Source organism: Protomyctophum parallelum (assembly GCF_964188405.1).
Source record: "Protomyctophum parallelum genome assembly, chromosome: 12".
In the NCBI taxonomy this organism is placed as follows: Eukaryota; Metazoa; Chordata; class Actinopteri; order Myctophiformes; family Myctophidae; genus Protomyctophum; species Protomyctophum parallelum.
This window is the reverse complement of record NC_139712.1, coordinates 41,383,601-41,396,945: the sequence shown is the minus strand read 5'-3', so window position 1 is coordinate 41,396,945 and position 13,345 is coordinate 41,383,601.

Sequence of the window (13,345 nt, the reverse complement as noted above, 5' to 3'; positions counted from 1 at the left end):
CCATTAACAATAAAGAGAATTTAATGTTTGTTTTTCATCACCATTGCATCACCTAATCAACATGAGTTAGACTTTAATATATTAGCGTCCCTTATAAGAGTCCTTAGCAGCATATGGGGGGTAAAGGTTAGGGGCACTTGTACTTGTTCAAAAGTCTAATGGCTTGGGGGGAAAGCTTGTGTCGATGTTGATGTCGATGTCGAGAAGTCATAATAATATTCCATTTGAATGGCATATTAGCTTATTAAGTGGACACAACTGTTCATTGTGAAATGCACTGCCTCTGCAATGGTTAGATGCACAGGAATAATACTATTTGTACTTGGAACATCAATAAAATTAAAATGGCCATTTGTGTTGAGTCATCATTATATGCATAACTTTTGCTAATTAAACACTATAAACATACCCAATGGTTACATTGCAAACATCCTTACACCTTTCACATTCATTCAGAAAACCAACAAAACACAAGTTGGGTGACCTCTATTTCTTATTTCTGCTACTTTATTCAAATGTGCTAATTATCTCATTAACTATGCACGATACAATTTCTTTTAAATCTACGTAAAAAAATCATGTTAGGAACAACTGAGAAAAGTTTTGGTACACCCTTTAATCAGGTTTTTTATAGCTTTTTCCCCATAGGCTACTGTAGAGTACAATGCACTTGTTCGGCCCTTCAGACATATAGCTGCATACGGTACATACTGTAGTAACATGATAAACAACAGTGATAGTAATATTAAGATTCAGATTTTACAGGGGCCAGTTTCGAATTGCAGCCGTCCGTAGGTGCCCTTTGAGAGCGGTTTTGAAGGAGTCAAGGGATTTGCATGTCTTAATGACTGTTGGTAGGGCGTTCCACTGTCTGTCTGTCTGTCCGCTTTGAGAGAGAGAAGAAGAGAGAGCAAGATAGTGTGAGTGAGAAGAAGAGAAGCATAAGTGTAGCCTACATTTCAAGTCATCAAATTTGATTATTGGCTCATAATAAAACTATAACCGGCAGAAGGACCGGAAGTTCCAGACCCACAGGAACGCACCCATGGTGCCGGCCCGATTCCGGGGTGCTGCCCCGCGTCCGACACGGTTGAGAAATTACAGAGTTACCGTGTGTGTGTGTGTGTGTGCGTGCGATGGGCGTGATGTGCGTGCGTGCGAGTGAGTGAGTGAGTGAGTGAGTGAGTGAGTGAGTGGGAATATTGCATATTGGACAGTGTTGTGGGAGGGGGAGACACTTTGTTGCTGTCGGGCAGAAACCTCTTACCTCCATATTCTAACATTTTGTGTTTTTTCCCTCGTATATATGCCCTACTTGGTCATATACTACAGCGTCACACAAAAGCATCAAAAGCAGCAGAGAGGCTCGATCTGCTACTTTTGCCATTTTTTTATTTGAATCCTGAAAGTTTTGGACATACAAGGTTTACACCCGACAGAGACCATTTGATCCTTTTACACTTAATTGTTAAATGTTAGTTTTAGAATGAAAAGATACACCATGTGCTGTTGCACCACCCATCCCAGTACCTGTGGTTGCTATTATCAAAGTGTCCTCAAGAGAAACCTGGATGTTTCATGTCAAAGCCAGCAGCCCAGAAACAGACAAACACAGCTTGGAGCTATTGTAGAAAAACTTTGTACATGCTCACATTGTTCATTACAGCCATGTGTTTTCTGCGACAGATAACCTTTCAAACTTGTACTTGTGTTGTGAACCAAAACTATAATTATTGCAATTGGATAAATAAATCAGCATCTCCATTATGCATCTCGTCTATGCTACCAGCTGGTTTTGTAACAAATTCTGACTTCTCTCTCTACCTGTGAATGAACACAATCATTTGCACACAATACACAATGTATTTGTGAAATAACAACATGCTGCTTGGACTCTGTCAGTACTTGGCAGTGTGGGGTCCTTTCACAAACATCTGCATAGCCATGCAAATGATGACAATAAATGAGCACAGCTTGCCCAGGAATTCATTGCCGGTTAAAATGAAGAAATTAGCATTAGGTGGTAAGCTAAGAAAATAGCATACTTTATTATGGTGGACCAAATGTTTATTTCAGAGTAAAGAAGAAAGAAGTGCATGCAGGGAGCAGGCCTAATAGGCCTAATCCAAAATCCAGTGACTGGCTAAAAGATCAAATAAGGCAGGCAAGAACCTGCCTGCCATAGTGTGTTAACATTAACATAACGTAGTACACAAATTATAGTAATGAGCTCCGTTCATGCGCTAATGATGGGGCAGTATATAATAAGTCTGAGGCCTCATTCACACGTACTGTACCAAACACCAATCAAGCAAATGTTTGGTCTTTTTTGTTTCTTTGGGCCACCACAATGCTTTTCCAATGGGAGTCACATGGTTTGACCAAACATTTTTGTTTGATGAGGGGAAGAGAACACCACCAGCAATCAGCAATCAAACACAAATGTTTGGTCAAACCATGTGACTCCCATTGGAAAAGCATTGTGGTGGCCCCAAAAAAACGACCAAACATTTGCTTGATTGGTGTTTGGTACGTGTGAATGAGGCCTGAGGAAGAGCGTGTTTTGCTCGAAACGTGCCAAATGAAATCCTCAGTCTAAATGGTAGCTATTTGGTGTGGATTTGTTTTATCCTACTCCCATTTTATTGGAGGAGTGATGCTCATTGCTCATCAATGGCAATTGCTCAACCTATATACCAATACAAATGGAGGGGGGTTGACATTCAGTAGCCTATATTTTTGTACATCGATTTTAAGACTGATCGCATTGTACAGTAAGCCTATTCCATAATTTGACATTGATTTAAAAAAAAAAAAGTATTCTGTTCTTAAAATCAAGTAAATATTTGTATTCCAGTAGTGTATTCTTAAAGGACCACTTCACCACTTTTCAACATATCTTCATATAATAGGTCCTCACTAAAAATCTAGAAACAATAGCGCAATTATTTTCTACTCGGTCTGTGTCTCATAGGAGGGCTGTGGGCAGTTCAGAAACCGTCTTCCAGTGACATCATCGATGGGGAATACAAGCTAATAAAAACTGCAGGCTTTCTAGTCCTGAAAAGTTGCAATGCGAAAATGGAAGCCATCGTTCTCATGATAATGAAAATCTAAACATTTTTATTAAAACATCTTGTTTAAAAAATTATCTGCCTAATGATGATGTCACTGGAAGACGGTTTCTGAACTGCCCACAGCCGTCCTATGAGACACAGACCGAGTAGAAAAAAATCGTGCCATTTTATCATGATTATTAGTGAGGACCTATTATATGAAGATAGGTTGAAAAGTGGTGAAGTGGTCCTTTAAGAGTCAATACATTTCCTCGTGTTGGAACTCTTGTCTTAAGTCCTTGTCAATGCAACTTGCAATGTTTGGGAATCCAATTTACTGGTCTGTTTATGTCCTTGATTTATATCAGGGTGGCGTCTTTCTATAAATAAGAGTAAATCCTTAGTAGCACTTGGTTACACTTACACATGCATTGTGCAACATTTCACATTTCTAACCTTCACTTTTTTGTCATTGCTCTGTGTTTACAGGCCCCTCAATGTGTGATTCAGATTTCGGAATATATCGTACCTTCATGATCTTTTGCATTTTAGGTCGTCAGTGTTCAGTGTTCCCATAGCAATGGCATGGCCACACTAAAACAATGGTACAATAAATGTACAGGTGGGATGGCAGTATGAACTAGAGCTGCCCTCTGTCGCGTGCCAACTTGTAGTATAGGCCATAAATGGCCTACTAATGCACAAGCAGAGCACGCAAATACTCCTGACCGCTACGAACTTACTATCAGCCCCTCTGTAAAATATTGAAATTAAATACTAAAACAACAAATAAACCTTTAAAGAAATCCTGAAAGTGGTATGTATGGTGGGAGTGGTTATAATTGGCTATTGATGGTGACGTAATAAATGTTGGTAAAAGGTAACGTATGTAACTTGAAAGTAGTATACTGTGGTCGGCTGGATCGGGTGGGTAAAAGGTTATGTATGTAATCTAATCTTAATTACGTCAACAGCCAATTATAAGTTATAGAATATGACCACCATGCCCATCATACATACATACCACTTTTGGTCCAGCCGACCACAATACTTGCACAATCTGCTTCCGCAAGTGAATGACCATTTGGTTTGCTAACAGGTCATTTGGTCTGCTAGCAGGTCAATTTACCTGTTAGCAGACCAAATGACCTGTTCCCAGACCAAATAACCTGTGGTCTGGGAAGTGGGTAGAGGAGTGGCTTGGTCCCATATTCACTGCTGCGGCTTGGCTGGAGTTTGTATCATGGTCGTCATGGGGCTGATGCTTGGTGCTTGGTCCTTATACGATTATTATGCGTAATTCATCAAGATTTGTCACTGATCTGGAGAACAAATTATAAAGGAGCTGAAAGAACAAAAAGCCCTCTTCGGTCTCCTAGCAGCAGTTAACTGTATTCACTCCACCTAATGTGTGAGTTGCACATGGGTCTCATTCCGTGAGTGGGTTTAATGCATGACACGCACGCGCGCAATAAATTAAGCTTTGTTGATTGGTGGTGCTGCCGTGTGTGTGTGTGTGTGTGTGTGTGTGTGTGTGTGGGGCTGTGTGCGCCTCCTAGAGCGGCAGAGCCTCATGTCCTGCAGCTCTGTGAGCCTGTGTATTAATCTGACCCTGATGGCACCAGGCACCTCATCTGGTTCTACACTATAAGGAAAGAGGAGATCTGCACACCTTTTTAAAATGTTTTATTGACAACAACCATCCACTGTACTCAACACAACTTCAAAAGCATTTCCACTTTGACACAAATGCACAAAATGTAGCTGTCAAAAACATGATTATTTGGGGGGAATCAATCCCTTCAAAATTAAATACATACATGATCTCAGGAGTGGATGTGAATTGGCTTGCAAAACAAAACACTCACATGATGTCACAGGGACCCTGTGTCCGGCAAACTTTTGGGGGTTATGGTTATTCTATAAATAATAAATTACTAATTACTAGTCTGGGTGCCCTGTTAGGCATGCCCCACACTAACAGCCCCACCTTTCTTGTTCATTGTGTGTCTCTGTTCATTTGTATTGTTAACCTGATGTGATATTTCCAACTTTATATGCCCAAAAATGTGTTTACCCAATTTAACATTTTGTTAATAGCACCAGTCAGATGACAAACATTGTGCAGTGGTATCTTGAAAGCTTTGCATTCAAGATTTTTCTCCTGCAGTATTCTAAAAATTACTTCAACACTGAGGAGAAGACGGATAGATCAAAGGGATTATGCTCATTGCTTACTGATTTCAATTTCATGTCAATTCATCAATGGTCCTTACGAGTTTGGCACCGACAGAACCCTTCCGTTGGGAAACAGGCTTCCTGCTCAGTTACTGAGGGAGGGGACGTGGTGCCAGAGCAGCTGGGCATGATGAAGAGACTCGGTCTTGAGGGATGCTGGCATGGGCACATAGACACATGGTGGGTAAAAGGAACACGCTAACATTGGCCATCTTGGCTGGCTACCTGAATAGCAGCTTTGACTGAGGTGAATAGGCCCATAGGGGCTCTGGTGGTGAGGTAGATAAGCCTCAGCTGATCTTGGCTGGTGTTTGGAGCTCCTTGGCACCCGTCGGAACAGTTGGCTTCCTGCAGCTGAATCCTGGAATGGCCGGAAGGGCGCCTGGGACTCCAGATGTCTTGGGGTGACATCTGCCATATCTATGGTGGCATCTATGCTTTCAACTGGCATTAGCGTCTCAAGTGATAATCCTTCATGCTGGCATAAAAAATAAAAATAAATAAAAAGCAGAGCCGTGCCAACTTCCTATATCTGCCCACAAATATCTGTCAAAAGCTAACCCTCCCTGTCTCTATACCAAAAGAAAAGAAAGTGGCACTGTTGTGCTAGAAACAGAGAGAGAGAGATAGTGTTGCACTGTTGCCTGCTAATCACAATGTGGAGTGTGCGAGAGAGAGAGAGAGAGGTCTGCTAATTCCCCCACACAGTAACTCTGTCATTTCTCGACCGTTTCGGACATGGGGCTGCTCGCCGGAACCGGGACGGCACCCTGAGCACGTTCCTGTGGGTCTGGAGGTTCCAGGGACCCACCGGGGACCCCACACGGAGTTGCACCACTCCGTTCTCATGCATGATTTTATTGTAAATAAGATACGAGAGACCCTACGGCTGTGCCGTTTGTATATTAACTAAGATAATCCCCTATATGTGTGTGTGTGTGTGTGTGTGTGTGTGTAACAAGCTTAACAATGTCTTATTCATTTCTTGCCTTGATCTCCCACCGTGTGTGTACAGATCAGAATAAAATAAAAATGTTTGCTAGCAATTAAATAATTCATACTCATTATGCTAGTAATCAGCAACAGAAGCCAGTGTGCTTGATTAGTGGCAAACCCTTGTATGTGGCTGAAATGAATGTTACGTACTTGGCATAGGCTATCTACTGTATGGCATAACATAAGCATGCTGCATGACAGAACAAGCTGTGGACAAACTGGACATATTGTAAATGACATTAGAGGTGATTCAGAGTCCCTCTCTCTCCCTCTTATCACTTTTGCATATGTTTACAGAGCAATATAAGACTGCAAAACTTGGCATTTACAAATATTTGCACAAACAAATTCTCTTCAGCAGCCTCACAGTCAGACAACCAATCAAACGAGGGCAAACGCATCAATGGCGATATAAAAGTATTTGTGGGGGGCACGGTGGCACAGTTGGTAGTGCTGCCGCCTCACAGCTAGAAGGTCCTGTGTCCAATTCCCGCTGTGAGTGCTGGAGGCGTGTTCTCTCCGCCGCGTCATCGGTGCCCATACCGGAGGCAGAGTTGGCGAAAGGGCCCTACTGTGTGGAGTTTGCATGTTCTCCCCGTATCCCCTAGGGTAGGTACCCTCACAAAAACATGCAGTAATTCTGGTCTCTAAACTGCCTCCCCCTGGTCAGACCTGGGGCGCCTGATGGAGGGGAAAGGAACTGGTTGGAATAACGTGTTCCTCCCATCATATTTTCAGACAAAGACACCACATATCATGGAAGATGGAGACACGTCCTGGTGGTGTGTTTACTATGTGGCTTAATGTGAACCCATACTAGAGCTGTCACGTACTTCCCTTATCTTCCTCGCGTATGACTGATGTTTGTCATTAAAACAATAGGTGCCACTAGGTGATCGTATAGTGTGTTAACCATGCATTACCCGGTTGCATCTCTTCTGGAGACTATAGAGCATCGCAGTCCTTCCCCCGACGAGCGGCTACGGAAGAGAATTTCCCATTCATTTTTCCCACAAGACCTATAAGCCTCGGACAAAGCCTACTGGGATGGTGACAACTCATGACAATAAACACAATTTTCTGGGCCGAACAAATTATTAGAACAAGACCTGTTTTGTTGTTTTCCTATTTTCTAATTGTTTATTTGTTTATTGTCATGAGTTGTCACCATCCGAGTTAGCTTTGTCCGAGGCTTACAGGTCTTTAATAAATACTTTCGGAAACGTCTATGGGAAAAATTAATTGGAAAATTCTCTTCCGGGCCACTCAGTCATGAAAGGGGGCGGGACTTCGACGCTCTACAAATCAGGGTTTCTCAAAGAGGGGTCCAGGGGCCCTCAGGGTTCCTTGATGGGGTTCCAAGTGGACCCTTAAAGGTCTGTAATTCTGAGAGTGTACAAATGGAAGGGTTAGCGGGGTGGTACTGATCTGTTCAGAGATGGAAGATGTGAATTTCAGGAATATGGTCCCAGAGGAACAGGGGGCGTTAAACGGTATGTTCACGCTCTGTTACCCACCTGACACAAACCTTGTTTGACACTCTGTACAGGCAACAAATTCACGGATCACCCAAATGGTCATATTAGAAGCACAGCATGTCTCTTGGTTAATGTTATATTTGTGGTTATTTTGGCTTTGAGCATCTACACCACATATATAGATGTCTATATGCACCATGCATATAGCCTGCGGAACCATTGCAGCTCAAGAATCCGCCGCTCCTGAATGAAGTGTCTGGTGCTGGGAGTTTAGTGCAACGCACAGGTACTGGCTGCACCTGGTGAGAGCAGGAGTGGACCTGGTGATACGTAAGAGGGGCCCAAACAGGAGTCAACCCACAGAGCCTAGTCCTTCCACACGCCAGCCCTCTCAGTCCCGGCAGAATAGTTTGGGATCGGCGGACTGTGTGGCCCTGTCTTTCCCTAATGGGAGTTGGGACTGTGACTGATCGTGGGTAGCTACTGGGACGTAAGTCTGGACTTGATCATCCCGGCTGGGTCACCTGAGTGAGGGGTATGATGTTGCGAGACCCGAAACCCTTATGACCTTGGGATACATCACTGAGGATACGTCCCAGGTGCATCCATGCGATGTTTTTTCGTTCATATATTGACATATTGTGGTGTCTCGCTGAGGGACCGCGTGCCACCTGACCACCTCCCTGGAGAGAGAGAGAGCAGGGGAGGCGGAGTTGAGCACAACCGGCTGGGCTGCATCATAGGAGGCAGGTACTACCACAATTACCTGCTGGAGGGCTTCAGATGAGCAACACCTGTGCTCCCAGCCAAACACTACAAGAAGCCTCCCTCCCCCAGCACTCGCTCTTGACTCTCTCCGTGGCAGGTTGGTGCGCGGTCTGGCGGATCACTACTGATATCCGGGTCCCTGTTGGGCTCGGCTGGGAAGGAACTGGCAAGTACTTGGCTTGGAGGATGTGGAACTGGCAACCACTAAAACAAAGACTATTATACAAGGCCCCAGAGCGGCCATCTTAGGCTCACCTGTGTCTGGACGTCCCAGAAGACTTTAAGTAATAGAATGCTGAACTTTTAAGTTGACGAACCGGGAGCCTGAGTTCATTATTATTATTTTCCAAGTTCAAACCCTGTGTATATTATTTGATTTCAATAAATGAGTGCCACACTCTGGGCTCAAACCTGTTCCCTGCCTGTCTGTTTCCTGATGTTGGTTTCAATCCTCACAATATATATACAGTATATTGATATTAAAAATAAAATGTACTTTGAAATTTGTACTTTTGAATACTATTGTGTATCTACTTGTGTACATACTTTGTCTACCACTGCACACACACACTATTTTCTCTAAGTACTTCATGGTCTTATAAGGAACTTCTGGTCTCCTGACCTTTCGCTTCCCGTCCCTAAATGCCACTCTGGGAAAGTCATTTATTGTCCTCCGGCCTATTGTCAATGTGGAATGTCACATGTGTCCGGCTGACGAAGTGCTGCATAGATCACACTGTTCATGGAGCGATGGAAGTGCTGAGGGAAGCTTTAAATAGTTTTATCCCCTCTGTGAATTTGTGTGCGTGCATGCGTGTGTGTTACGTACATGTGTGTGTACGGTACGTGCATGCGTGTGTGTAGGAAATGCACTCGTGTGAATGGAGTTTCTAGGTGAAAGTGATTTTTTGATGTGCCACTCTCTGCCATTGAGCCCCATTATACATGTCTCGAATTTGAAAGCACTACATTTCTAAAACTGTGAAACATTTCAAAGATTCCTTTTCAGGCAAATACATCTCCACCGTAAGATTAACCTGAATAGGTTTGAATGGGGTTTCTAGGCGTAAGTATGTAGGACTAGTATAGCATGCCAAAGTTTGTGCTATTGCCATTAAGAATGCATCAGGCGTTTAAGTTCAATAACTCAGAAACTACAAAAGTGTGAATGGAGTTTCTAGTTGAAAGTGATTTTTTGACTTCAAGGTCCTTTTGTTTACCAACTGCACCATCACTATCATACAGCCTGACTGAGTGACACTTCCGGGTGCTTTTATCTTCTTCTTTATTCAAAGTAAAGTTTCAGAGTAAAGACCAGAGTGGGATTTGAACCCACAACGTCTGGATCGTGTAGACAGCCACTTCAACACATTTCACTACCAGGTTGTCTGTGTTCTGTCATGGCTTATCCTCTGTATTATCTGATTAACATCCACGATAACACTTAAAAGCACTAAAAACACCTTTGATGCACAGCAAACAGCATTCAAATGCTCTGTACATGATCCCAAGGCCCCATTTGAAAAGTGACACCAAGAAGAACAACTTACAACTTGAAATCACAGTGAGCTCGGTGGTGCTAGGGACTTTACATTGAAGAAAAAAGAAATGTCGGGGCCCACAGCAAAATCTTCTCTTATAGCGAGAATCACACGCATACATCAAAAGAAAGCCTAACTTGTCCACTTCAATTTAAAAAAGACATTTTGATTCTACCATCTTCCATTCTGGAGATATTGACCTTTTTGTAGAACCTGCTTTTGCCTGAACTCTGCTCGCTTGAACAGACAGCAGAGTTATGGAAGGTTGAAGTTGACAGACATTGACAGACAGATATAAAAATGAACACAAATAATATCCTATACATACTATACTATCCTATACTATAGGAAGAAAACAGCACACATTGATCCCATGTACAGTTTGTCAGTAATTGGTTATTGAATGCAGCTTGCGCCCACCAGAGAGAACTTTAGAGAAAGCATGGACCTGAACAACTATTATTAGCTATGTAGGGTAATACGGTACGGAGCTGCACAAATTAATATCTGTTAATTTGGGTCACTAGAAGAGTGATACAAATTCAACGTTTGCCACCTGGAAAGTACTACAAAAGGGGGTTAATCAAACAGAAACTACAACATGTGGCCAACCTGGCGGGAAGGAAACAACAAGATAGGGAAAACATTTGGCCAACCTGGCGGGAAGGAAACACAAGATATTCAACATTTGATACTTTGAACCGATGTGACGTCGACCAGCTGAAACCGAAAACTAGAGAAGAGAGAAAACTAGCCTGAAAACCGAGGTACGGGAGGCCGGGTAGCAGAGCACACTGGACGGGGGTCGCACGAGGGACCGCTGGGTACGACCCGGTTCCTGCACAACCCGCCTGCCCATGGCCTGATTATTGATCCCAGAATCAACCCATACCCCGGGGAGAACTACACTATAGCTGACGTAGATCCAGCGTCGTCCAGCTTGTAGATTTAACGTTGTCAACGTCGGGCCACAAATTCAACATAGATTACACGTTGGGCCAATTAAAAACAGATTCAACACACATACCACATACCACACACACACACACACACACACACACACACACACACACACACACACACACACACACACACACACACACACACACACACACACACACACACACACACACACACACACACACACACACACACACACACACACACACACACACACACACACACACACACACACACACACACACACACACACACACACACACCCTTAGGCCCATCACAATTACTACATAATAAGTATTTGTGATAATCGCAATAGTTTTGGGATAATAGTCATAATCGTCATACTCGTTCCCATGTTGTAAAGTAGTGGAAGTAGCAGATCTAGGAGCTCAAAACCGTTTTGATCTCGTAGATCTGATGCTTTCACTATTCATGAGTTTTTTATTGTAATTTAAATAATGTATTAATACTTGTGACGGGCCTAATGTACCTCAATGTACCCAGGCTCCAGAGGTACATTTGGGGATTCCAGACAACATAGCGCGCCCACTATCGTTGCCCGGGCGGGGAGACCCTCGACCCTACCCCCGACGTCCCAAGATCACTGTCCTGGAGGGGAGACCCTCGACCCTTCCCTTGGCGTTCCCAAGCAGCATTCCAGACATCAAGGGCAGCAGGGATAATTTTCCTTTAAAAATAAATAAACAAAAGAAAAGGTGTTAAAAACAAGTGTTAGAAATGACTACACCTGTACGTGCCCGTCGGCCACCGGCCTACTTGAACGATGCAACTTGGGAACCTAATAATAACCGTTTTTACTATCCGTCTGTGTCCCTTTTGTGCCCATACTGTATATTGAGATCTCTGTATCTGTCTTTCTGTGCCTGAAGAGTGCAAACTGACTGTGAGAAGTGGACTACTCTCCGTGGTGATTAATGGATCGATATGCTGGCGCTTCATTTCTGCTCCTCATCCGTCTCTCCCGCAAAATGTGAACGCTTTTTGGAGCGTAAAAAAATATATTAAGATGATTGGGGATGTGAGGTCACTTAGTAAAGTCAACTTTTTTAGGAAAGTGTTTCCGGTTCATGGCTTTCAGAGTAAGAGCGATCAGACAACTCTGGCACCCTTAACGTCATGTCTGCGCTCTTTGACGGCTTCTTTTCCTTTGAGGGCTTCTGAATCTGTACCTATCTGTACCTATAAATACCGCTGCGAATATCTCCTGTGGCGCGGAAGCCGTTAAGTATTTTTTGTTTGACCGATTTAGTCGCTTTGATTCATCTTGTTTATTTACCGTTTATTGTACCGCCTCCTGATGTGCGGTTGGCTTGTGCCGGCTACGTTCCTGCCTCTGATCTGCTCTGTCATAGCTATAGCGCCACTAGCTAGCCAGATAGGCGGTACAATGAGGGGTCAATAAACAAGGAAGGAAAAGAAGAATCAAAGCGACCAAATCGGTCAAACAAAACAAAAATACTTAACGGCTTCCGCGCCACAGGAGATATTCGCAGCGGTATTTATAGGTACTTATATTTCACAGATTCAGAAGCCCTCAAAGGAAAAGAAGCCGTCAAATAGCGCAGAAGGTTTCCGAAGGTATTTACGTTTATTTATGTGTGTGTACCCGGTGGCAGGGTGGAGGTGGAATAGGACCCCATGCTCTGGGTCTAAAAAATGTCAGAAACATCAGTAGCATTGGGTTCTGCTTGTAGGGACCGGTCAAGAGTAAAACCACACACACACACACACACACACACACACACACACACACACACACACACACACACACACACACACACACACACACACACACACACACACACACACACACACACACACACACACACACACACACACACACACACACACACACACACACACACACGTTTAAATTACTCCTAAACATTTTGCCAAACATCACACACTCTCCTATCCTCCTGGTGGAGACCTGTGCCCAAGTGCACTTTTTCTAGTTAATTTCTGCATCTCTTAGGGCCCATTTAACCATACAATGCATTTGGATGGCAAAAATGGTAGCCGCAATTTGCAACTCTAGATTTTTTTATAATGGGATGAATCTAGAGTTGCAACAAGCTCCATCCACTTCCTATTCATCATTTTTGGTTTGCGATCTGCTTGTCTTTTTTTTTTTTTTTTAAGATATTTTTTTGCGGCTTACGCCTTTTATTGATTTTTTAAGGGACAGATAGTAGGCTGACAGGAAACGGGAGAGAGATGGGGGGATGACATGCGGTAAAGGCCGTGTCGGGTTCGGGAGTCGAACCCGCGGCACACCGCGACTGGA